The 12042-nt window shown below is 32.7% G+C and overlaps 1 pseudogene across 1 annotated transcript; it reads left to right on the top strand.

Annotated features, from left to right (window-relative positions):
- The first annotated feature begins 467 nt into the window (after positions 1–467).
- LOC114687441 lies at positions 468–11347 on the top strand (annotated as a pseudogene). Its single transcript, XR_003733672.1, has 2 exons — positions 468–537; positions 10344–11347. The product of XR_003733672.1 is annotated as an olfactory receptor 141-like (transcript).
- Positions 11348–12042: the final 695 nt, after the last annotated feature.

Here is a 12042-nt window from a genome sequence, read left to right as displayed (position 1 = left end):
GAAGAGCCATCTGATGTGAGACAGAAGAAAGCCAATAATCTAAGGATCACCATTATCAGCATTCTATTTCTCTCCATGCTTATTCTTGATTTCTCAGAATCCTTCCTTACATGTCATGTCATCTTTAAATCCAAACTTTCCATTTTGATATTAATAATGTTCAAGTTTTCCACAGGGAAAAATAAGTCTTCTCAATAGCAATCTCTGAAGTCTCCAGAGGAAAGATGGACCCCACAACAACAACTCTACTCTATCCAGAATGATGTGATTACACCTAAGAACATTACTCAATGATCAACTTTGGACTGGAAACTCTTCAGGACAGTTCTAAGATGAGATGGTCCATCATACTACACTTCTAGCCAGAATCTCAGACAATCTTATTTGTTACTGAGACTGGCTGCACACTCTGTGGCTAGCCCTATTGAGACCTAACTATATAAGCTTTCTTAAAGGATGCCACAAAGATGCCATCGCCCCCGAAACAGCAGGAAGCAATTCTAAGAAAAAAATTTCATTTTTCTCAAGGTTATGGATGTATGGTTATAGAGTTGAGGCTGGGACAATAAAATTGAGACTCAATATTCCCCTTTAGAAGAAAAAGAGGAATGGGCTAGTAAACTGATTTAGCAAACTATCAGTCTTGGATAATTTGTGCTGAGATGAAATCTTGTATATTTGATACAAATGTAAACTATTCTTGTATTCCTTTTTAAGATAATTTATATATTGATACAAATGCAAAATTATATTTTTTATGTTGTACACATATTCATACTCTTATTTGAAATATTTGTATATAGATACAAATGTAATATTATATTTATCAAACTATATGTATGTTCTACTTCTGTTTAGGATACTTCATATATTGGTACATATTAAGGATATTGTTGTCATATTGAATATTGCACTATACATTTCTACCTCTCGTTAAGATTTAAGATATTTTGTGTATTGTCACAATTTTGAGGTCATTGTCGTTATACAGTACATCTGTTTATAGACTGTTTACCTTGGTAATAAAAAGCCTTAGTCCTTAGGTTCTTTAGGTAGAGAAGACTTAGAGAGCTATAGTCACCCATGCTTATCATTTCTATATTTATGTTAGTTAGGTTGTCCAGATTTATAGAAACATATGTCATATGGATAGATAATCTTTGAATACTTCATAGACCTAGAGAATATGGCATTTAAATGTTTTGATAACTTAGAATTCCGTTGCTGTGAGGCCTGCTTGCTCCTGGCAGCACTGATCTGATACTGAGAAAATCTTGGGGCTTCTAAGACATTTCCACTTGAAAGTTCATCTTCTTCTTGGAACAAAATTGTCTGCTGGGCAAAGAACTGCCTTTGCCTCAACTGCTGACAGTATATGAATGCAGTCCTTTCTGGACAAGCAGGACACAAGAAAAAGTGACTACTGAACTCTGCCAAGACATGTCAAGATGATCCTTCAAATTTCCTGCTTCGCTAACAATTCTGCCAGAGACTCTACGCTAGTAGGCTGAAGATGGATACACCAACATTACAGAGGAACTTGTTGCATGACTGTCCAGGCAGCTAGATGTCTCTGTCATTTCTAGAACTTTTGAAGTTGCTTGAAATGCATTTCCTGTTTGCTTATGTAATATTATATCCTTCTGGTATCTTTGGTGTAGTTGAAAATTAGTTATAATTTTCCTTGGTTGTGATAAAAGATAAATTAGATATGAAATCTTAGACTCACAAATATAACTTTAGACTCACAAATAAGGGATAGATGACAGAATATTTTCTTTAATTTTGACAAATATAGACTAGATATTGTAACTGTAATTCTTGCTCGATAACTTCTATTATATGTAATTTTACTATGCTAAAGTTTAAACCTTCTTTTTGATTAGACAGAAAAGGAGAAGTGCTGTGGGATGGCTTTCTGTACACTGTGAATATGTGTTGCTATGACTGGTCAATAAAGAAGTTACTCTGGCCTATGGTGAGTCAGGCTATAGCCAGGCACAAAACCCAAGAGAGAGACAGGAAGAAGAAGACAGAGGCAGAGGAGACACCAACCACCACCAGCCAGATGCCATCAGACCAGTAAAGCGACAGCCATGTGGCAACTTATAGATGAATAGAAATGGGTTAAGTTATAAGAGCTAGCTAGCAAGAAGCTTGAGCCATAGGACATCTGGTTCATAATTAATGTAAGCCTCTGAGTGATTATTTTGTAAGTGGCTGCAGGACCACCAGGCCAGGCAGGACAGTGGGGCTGGACGGGACTGGAGAATCCTTCTGGCTGCAAATGTAGGAGTTCACATATGAATTTTCATCCATTAATACATAAATCTATGAACTTGATGATATTTTAACAAAATGTTAGGTCACTATATATGTTGTTCTAATATGTTATAGTATTAATGATTGTGCACAAACGATTGCCAGTCATGTTATTTCTATAAAGTCATTTCTTTTCTTTGGTCTACTGTGTACTATTCTACATAATTATACAAATTTCCTTAAAATATTGTGGAAAAGATGTAGATGTCAAATGAAAAAAAAAACACACATAATGATGACAGTATTTGAAGACACATGGCTGGAACAGAGATGTATTTGGGATCAATGAAAGAGATATCATGAGAGAGGGAGACACCATGGGGATAGGGAGAAACCAGGTGCTAGGGAAGTTCCCAGAAATCCACAAGGATGACCCCACCTTCGACTACTAGTTATAGTGGAAAGGGTGCCTGAATTAGCCTGCCCCAATAATCAGATTAGTAAAAAGTCCGTCATTATAAAGACTTTACCCAGTAACTGTTGGAAGCAGATGCAAAGATCGACAGCCAAGCACCAGGCTGAGCTCCAGGAGTCAGCTGAAGAGAGAGAATAGAGATTCTATGAGCAAGGGCATCAAGATCACAATGGGGAAACCTACAGAGAAAACCAAACCAAACTAACAGGAACTCATGAACTGTGGACCAATAGCTGTGGAGCCTCCATGGAACTGGACTAGGCTCTCTGCATGGACAATACAGTTACGTAGTTTGATCTGCTTAAGGGCCCCCCTTGAAGTGGAATTAGGATCCATCACTAGGGCTTTTTGGAGCCCACTGCCTATTGTGGGACAACTTACATAGCCTTGTTGCAGGGGTAGGGGCTTAGATCTGCTTCAACTGAGTGTATCAGGCTCTGCTGACTCTCCACAGGAGGCTTTGCCTTGGAGGATGTGGGAATGGGGTTTGGGATGGGGGTAAAGATGGGGGGTGGGAGGACAGAGAGGAGGAGATCTGTGGCTGATATGTAAAATGAATAGAAAATTGCTTAATTTTTTTTAAAAGAAAGCATATGTTTGAAAAAAGACTGTCATTGAAAACATCCAGTATCTCTTGAATCTCAGCAAAATGAAGCCAAGAGGTTGAATGAATGCTAAGTGAAGAACATGCATGAACACCTTATTAGAGGGAGTAGAACAAATAAGCTTAGGCAACTGTGATCCAATCTTAGTTCATTAAGGAATTGAAAATGTAAAGAGAAACCCTTACATACTTAATAAAATGCTAGAATCTAAAACACCAAAAATACCAAATCTCAAGGATGTATGACAAATTAATTTTCATTCATAATCAATAGGAATGGCTATAATATAACCATTTAGGAGGATACAATAGCAATTTTTAAACTATATATTTTCTTGGATTACTAGCATTCGTTTTTATTTTAAGGCATTTTGTTGATTATCTATGTAATCAATAGATCACCATTTGATTCCTATTTGCCTTAGCTTATGGTCTGATTTTGGACAAATTTAAAAATATTTATTTATACTCATCTTTTTACACTTTAGATATCATCCCATGAGTTTCAAACACACCCATGAGGCTTCTCTACCAGTAGATGTCATGGACACCTTGACTGTCAATGTTCATAGTAGATTTAATATGAACCAGAATAATGTATTTTTTCGATGTTTAGGGAATAACTTTGATCATCACCTCAAATAATTACTTTACTTAAATGTATCACTAAGCATTTTTGGAAGAGTTGTGAATGGGAATTCTTTCCTGGTCTTTATTTGGTAATTTTATATGAACACACAGTAGCAGTTATTGATTTCTGGAGACTACATTTGTACTTTGTTCCTTATCTTGTACATTTTCTTGTCTAATTTTGGTGGCCTTTTTTGCCCTATCTTTCCTGATTGCTCTGACTACATCTACAAGTATTATTGTATATTATATTGTATTGTATTATATAGCATAAAATATATGCCATATGCTATATTATATACTATAGAGTATAATGTAGTGTATATATACTATACTAAATTATTTTATACTACTACTATATTATATGCTAATATTATATATAGTACTAGTATACTCCTAGCATTACATGAAATAAAAATGCTGAAATTGGCCATATTTAAGTTATAGCAAACCTTAAATGCTTTAAGCACTCCTTCATCCATTGTTAGCTATTAACATGAAAATATCATTCCTTATTTTGAGGAATATTATTTCTATATCAAATTTGTGTTTTGTTCAGTGAAAAAAAATCTTAATTTTTACCAAATGTTTGTTTGTCATTCACTGAGAGTCCCATAAAATGTTTGTCCTTTATTGTTGTGCTATGCATTAGCAATGACCCTTATCGGCTAGTTTTATACAAAATTATACTTGAATCCTAGGATAACATGAGCTTGATCATGGTGTGTAAAAATATTATTGTGCCTTCTTACTTGGTTTGTTATTGTTTTGTGGATAATTTTACCAGATTTTTAAGAAATAGTTTAAAGAATAATGTGTTTATGAATAACAATTAACATTTGCCAGGTCTCCCTCAATTCCACTCAAATTTATATTATATTATGTTTATATGTTCAGCATTCTGTAGTCAGAAGTTTCTCTAGTCCTGCCCAGTCCTGTGGTCAGGATGAATCTCTCCGTGCCCTGCAGCTGCTTCTTCCCAAGTAAACACACAGAGGCTTATATTAATTATCAACTGTATGGCCTATGGGTCAGGCTTCTTTTTAGCTAGCTATTATAACTTAACTCAACCCATTTCTATTAATCTATATGTTGCCACGTGGCCATGGCTTTACTGGTCTAGTGGCATGTTGCTCCTTGAGCAGCAGGCTGGTGTCTCTTCTGCCTCTGACTTTCTTCTTTCTTGTATTTCCTGCCTGGCTGTAACCTGACTTGCCATAGGCCAGAACAGCTTATTTATTAACCAATCATAGTAATACATATTTACAGCATACAGAAAGACCATTCCACAGAACTGCATTCTTTGCTCATAAGTAATATTTGATGTATGCTCATACTTAAATGAAGATTCTTCTTAATTATTCTCAGTTTTATGTACTGACAGTTTGATAAGCTTTTGGCTCAAGGGTGACCTCTTTGTATAGATGCACTATTCAGTCTTTCTAAAATACATTCACACAGATGACAATATTACACCTTATTATTTTCTCTTTTTTATCTTTATGGTATTTGTGGTGCTTGGTACTCTTAAACATAACTCTATTTACAGGAAACCTTCAAAATTGCTCATGGGTCTCAATATTTAACAATGGTTAATCATTTCACTAACTCAGGATTTGTATTTGTTTGTCTTTGACCTTGGTTTTAAAATATAGACCAAACTCTCCTTAAGTATACAGTCTTTCTGATTTAACCTTCTAATTTCTTAGATTATAAGCAAATAGAAGCATGTCCAGCTATATTTGATTTCTAACTACTCATCTATAAAATGAGAACTTGTATTCTCTATTCTAAGAAGCATCTCAAATATTGATAAAGAGGCAAAGTAACTCATGCCATCACATTATCAATGTTAAATTTCTTTATCATAGTTCTGTACATGCATTTGTGTGGGAAGGTTTGTCTTCTCACATGTTCCAATGTTGTGTCTGTTCATTGAATTTGTTTGTAGGAATGATATATTACATATTATATAAGTTTATTTTTCAAATTTAGGCTAATATTCACAATTAACTTTCTTATGTGACTTTTGAAGATGGAATTTTGTATTTTCTCCTCTTTAAATGTTATAGTTTCTAGTTACTTAGTATAATAATCTACTATTAAACTTAATATTTATACTTGATCTATATGAAACAGTTTAGGTTATAATTTCAACAGAGTAAAAGTATTATGCTTTAAAAGGCCATAACCCCTTTATCAGTTATTTAAGAAAAAATATGATTCGTATATTATTTTAGCTTACCATAATTACCAATTAATTGCAATATTAAACAACTTGAATTACAAATGTGACGAGATTAAATTTCAAGGAAGTGAAATTTACTATAATTTTTCAAGTCCATGTCATAGATTTTTCCCATATCTCAAGATTTTCTTGTCAAAAATTCAAAATTTTTAACAGAGAGTTTCTATGTCATCATTCAATCTGACACTAGATCCGTTTTTTATATTTTAAAATAGTTATTATAATGAAATATAATAACTGGTTTTCTAAGATATTAACTATTATATTATGAAATACTTTATCGTGTTGCTATTTTGAGCAAGAAGCTAATTGGTGTATATTCCCCAAAGGGTCATCTCCTGGGGCTTCATCAACATTTGTTTTAGTAGATATAAACATTCAAAATTAACCATATTTGTACAAGTAAACTTGAATTTTCAGGCTCCACAGGTAAGAAAATGTTTAAGTCACTTGCAGAACATTTTAAGAATTACAGCATCAGAAATTCTTGTTCCATAATTTTGGTATTTTACATAGTGTGAAACCCTTTAATTACTGATTATTTAATGGATTAATAAAATGAGTTCATCCATATCTTATTTATATTAAATTTTAATCTAAGGGGTGAAAAGCAAGACCTTTTAGAAAATATGCAAGACAACAAGTATTGATTATGCACTTGGGCATAAATAAAAATGCTTCAAATTTAATAGTATGTGTTTATATTGCCTCAAAGAAAAGAGACCATTTCAAGATTGAACAACAGCAATAATGGACAGAAAGGTGACATGCAATCTATCTGCTGCCAGGGGGACCTACAATTTTATAAGAAAAGTATCAATAGTCCTATAAAATAGAAGCCACTTCGGTTTATTAATTGTTGCTAATGTTTCTCTGGTCTCAATAATCCTTAGAAATACAATTGTAACAACAATTAAGTTTTCCTAATTCCTCTGTAAATGATGGAAAATTGTGTGTAATTTGTAGAATGAAGCAATCATGAGTTTTATGTTCCTTGTTAAAATTGTGTTTTATAGGTATAGGCTGCAACATTTTTTAAAAATCATTTATATTTTGATATTATAATTATATAATTTCTTTCCCTTTGTTTTCCTATCCAAAATCCTCCCAAATAACCTCCCTTGCGCTTTGTAATATTAATGGCCTTCTTTTTCATTGATTGTTGTTACATACACATATGTGTATATGGATATATTTTTATATAAATAAGAACAGCCCACTCAGTCAGTACATATGTTTTCAAGACTGACTATTTGATGATAGTTTGAAATAATTTTAAATATTGGTCTTTGCATGCCAGAGTAGGTAATCTACAACTCACTGTGCTGCTCATGATAACTTCAAATTTGCAATAATTCTCCTGCTTCAGCCTTCACAGTAGTAGGATGAGAGACAAGGGACACCATATCTCCCATTCAATATTATTAAATTCTTCAAGAATTGGTTGTTTTTATTTTTATAAATCTCAGTCCCTTCCCTATGTATTCATCCTCTTCAATAAACTTAGATATGTCTTAGGACAAAAACATCATAATATCCCTACAGCACAATATTTATAATTTTATTAATTCAAAACAAATAGAACTCACTATAATGCAACAAGCAAAATTTTGGTCATCTGTGCACAGGAGTGGTGGTGTTGGTCATAGCAACAGATCCCATATTTTTGAAAGTATATTTTTCAATAAATAATCTAAAAATAAACAGAGAATAAAATTAGTAATTAAAATATAATATTCAAAATATTTTGATTTAACCCTGATAGAATAATAATGGAATACATATTAATCAAAATAATTAATGTATAGTTGAATTCAATATTTGACTTTAGTTTTTGTTCACATATTTTTTGATTATAACATCTTAATACTTACATTTTTTTCACCTAATATTAGATAATTTCTAAGTTAACACATATCACTATAAAAGCCCATTTCATACTAATATTGATTCATCACTCCATCTGGTATTTTACAGGTCCTTCTTTGAAAATTTAATCCCCAATTTAGTCACTCTTTTTGGCCATTTGGCATCACACGGCACACTTATTCAAAGACACTGATATTTTAAAGAGAAGCAAATTTTGAGAGAAAGTCTAACATCTAACAACACACATGGTTTGTGTTCATGAAGTCTGAAAAGAAGACATACTTCCAGTTCCCATGTCCTATATGCACATCTCAAGGTAGATGTTTTACTGACTTGCTCATAAGTTTAGTATTTAGCTTGATAATTTCTTGTGATTTCTGTTCTCACTAAAAACAAGATTGCATAGTATTTGTCTATGATTTCTTTTCAAAATATGCTTATACCTTATCTATACAAGCATATTTTGGTCAAAATTCTGGTTAAAGTCAGCACAAAAATGTACACATATGTGAATGCATGAAAATAAACAAACACATTTATATGTAGATATAATTCCATTATAGATATCAGATTTTCATCACTCTCATTAAGAAGTAATTTTGTCATCTATGAACCTTCATTTTAAAGTCTACATGTTTACTAGATTACAATTATTCCAGCCTCTGTAATTCTCATTACCCATCTTTTCTTAGAAAAATACCATTGACATATTTCATTGATTTCCAAGTAAATCTTCATGCAATTGTATCCTGCTGGGCTTCTTTGTTCTCTCAATAATTTCACTTGAATTATTTTCTAGGTACATGCTCTCTCTCACACACACATGCAATTTAAATCCACATTCTGAATATGAGAACAAATGTGAGTGTTCATCTTTCAAAATATAGTTCATTTTGTTTAACATAATAATCTCCAGCTCACATATGATTTCACTTTTAGATATGGAAGGGTACAATTTTATTTTGTATATGCACCATATATCCTTTATCCATTCATATGTTGATGGACATCTAGGCTAGTTCATTTCTTAGCTTCTATGAATAGTGATTCCAGAAAAAAAAAAGAGTTCATTTATCTCTATGGTAGGACCTGGAATCCTTTGAGATATATGAACAAGGTTTGCACAGATTTGATCATATGGCAGTCAACATTCAGGTTTTTCAGAAACTTCATATAAATCTTCATACTGGTTGCATGTGTTTGCACACCCAGTAGATGTTTTAAATATTCTTCCTCCAGTCCCTGCTATTATTTGCTTTCTTGTTGATAGCTACCTGACTGTGTTGAGAGAGAATCACAAATCAATTTTAATTTGTATTTTCATTCCTGCCTAAGAATGTTGAACAGTGTTTTAACTACTTTTTGGTCATTTATTTTTCTTTCTTTGAGAACTATGTATTCTGTTCTTTGGCTCACCTATTGCATGTAAGACTTGATTCATTGACGTTACATTGTGGATGTTCCGTATTACTTCTAGATATTTTAATAATCTCTTGTGTTACAAATAATCAGTAAATATTAAGGTTTTCTAGAATATAGATGTTCTTCATTCTGATGATATTTCCATTGCTGAAGAGAGCTATTTAACCTCTTATAATTCTATTTGTCAGTTGCAGGGATTATATTGCATGTTATGAGAGTTCTTTTTAGAATGTTCTTCCCTGTATCTTGAAGTGCTTCCCATGTATTTTCCTGTAGCATTTTCAGTAATTCATTTATTCTTTTACATGTTCATGTCCCACTTCACCTTCATCACCCATTGAAGAAGAGTATTTCTTATAATTTTTTGATCTTTGTCAATAGTTATAATAATATATAGATTTCTGTGTCTCTTTCAATTCCATTGGTTTACTTATGTTTGTTGTAGTTTGTATACACTGTCATTGATCCTATAGTTGTGTAAGATTTGAGATCATGTATTGTGGTTACTTCATAATTGCTTTCTGGAAGAACAGCTTTGTATTGTTCAGAGAGAGACTTTGTTTTCCATTTGAATTTAGGATTGTTTTATTATAGTCTATGAAGAATGTTATTGAAATTAAGCTCATGATGGCATTGTGCCAATAGAATACTTTAATGAATATGTCATTCTCCACAATATTATACAAAATTATCTTCTATTTCATTGTGTATAAATGGCATATATGATTATATCACCATGTAGTCATTTTCTCCTAAACCACTGAGTATACAAAACATAGTCTATGTTCATTGATTTACACTACTATCTGTTGTTTTTATAGTACTATGAATAGTAAACTGAGTATCTTCAATATTGCTTCATGAGATTCCAACAAGATGAACATCACAGAAGCTACTACATTTGTTCTCAAGGGACTCACCGACAATGCTGAACTTCAGATCATTCTCTTTTTCCTCTTTCTAGCAATTTACCTTTTTACTCTAATAGGGAATGTAGGGCTAATTATTTTAGTCATTGGAGATCCTCATCTCCACAATCCCATGTACTGCTTCCTCAGTGTATTGTCTTCTGTGGATACCTGCTATTCCTCAGATATCACGCCTAAGATGTTAGTAGGATTTATGTCAAAAAACAAAATCATTTCACTTCATGCCTGTGCAACACAGATGTTCCTTGCTGTTACATTTGGAACCACAGAATGCTTTCTTTTAGCAGCAATGGCATATGATCGATATGTAGCCATTCACAACCCACTTATGTATGCAGTGAGCATGTCTCCTAGAGTCTATGTGTCACTCATCATTGCTTCCTATGCTGGTGGAATTATGCATGCTATTATCCACACAGTAGCCACATTCAGCCTGTCTTTCTGTCGTTCCAATGAAGTCAGACATATATTTTGTGATATACCTCCCCTGCTTGCTATTTCCTGCTCTGAAACATATGTAAATGAGCTGTTGCTCTTCTTCTTTGTGAGTTTCATAGAACTAGTCACCATCCTGATTGTTCTGGTCTCCTATGCTTTTATCTTGCTGTCAATTCTTAAGATGAATTCAGCTAAAGGGAGGAGGAAAGTGTTCTCTACATGTGGAGCTCACCTCACTGCTGTGTCCATTTTTTATGGCACAATCCTCTTCATGTATGTGAGACCTAGTTCAAACTATTCCTTGGAACATGATATGATAGTGTCAACATTTTACACCATTGGGATACCCATGCTCAACCCCATCATCTACAGTCTGAGGAACAAAGATGTAAAAGAGGCAATGAGAAGAGTTTTGAGAAAAAAATTTCATATTAAACATTAAATTAAAAAAATAAACTAATTTTTCATTGTCTCTTTATAGTAAGTTCTTAATAAGCAGTTTTGTTATATTTTCTTACATATTTTCCATTGTATTTTTTACTAGTCTTTAATAATACATTCAAACATAAAATCATTGTTGCTTGTTGTTGCTTATACCATGTTAGCTGACCTACAACATTCAAGGTAATTCTCCCAACTCCACTATCTGTCTTAGCCTAGAAGCACTGTGATTACAGACGCATGCTGTCAGTCTTGGCTTTATGTGTGTTATAGGGATTCAAACACACACCCACACATAGCAAAAACTTTACAAACTGAACCATCTACCATCACTTTAGTGTATAATTTTTGAAGAACGTAAAATTCCACTTATTTTTAGTTTAGTAATCATTATGTTTAATTATTCATTGTTATCACATATACATTTTTAAATTAAAATAATGATTACATTAAACTCTCTACATGATATTTACATATCTAAAGATGTGGTATCTGTTTCTTAAAATTTATACCTTGAATATCACATAGATATTCAAGACACAATCTCATACAAAACTCTAAAATGATTGTAATAGTTTGATAGGATGATCATAATAACACACCACGAAACACCTGGCTTATGCAGAAAACAAAGAACAACAATAAAAACATATAAAAACAAAAAAAATTCAACCAAAGAAAGAAATAAACAGATGTTGGATATCTAAAACCTAATAGTTAGCCC

Source organism: Peromyscus leucopus, chromosome 4 (assembly GCF_004664715.2).
Source record: "Peromyscus leucopus breed LL Stock chromosome 4, UCI_PerLeu_2.1, whole genome shotgun sequence".
Lineage (NCBI taxonomy): Eukaryota > Metazoa > Chordata > Mammalia > Rodentia > Cricetidae > Peromyscus > Peromyscus leucopus.
This window is presented reverse-complemented; position numbering and strand designations above follow the sequence as displayed.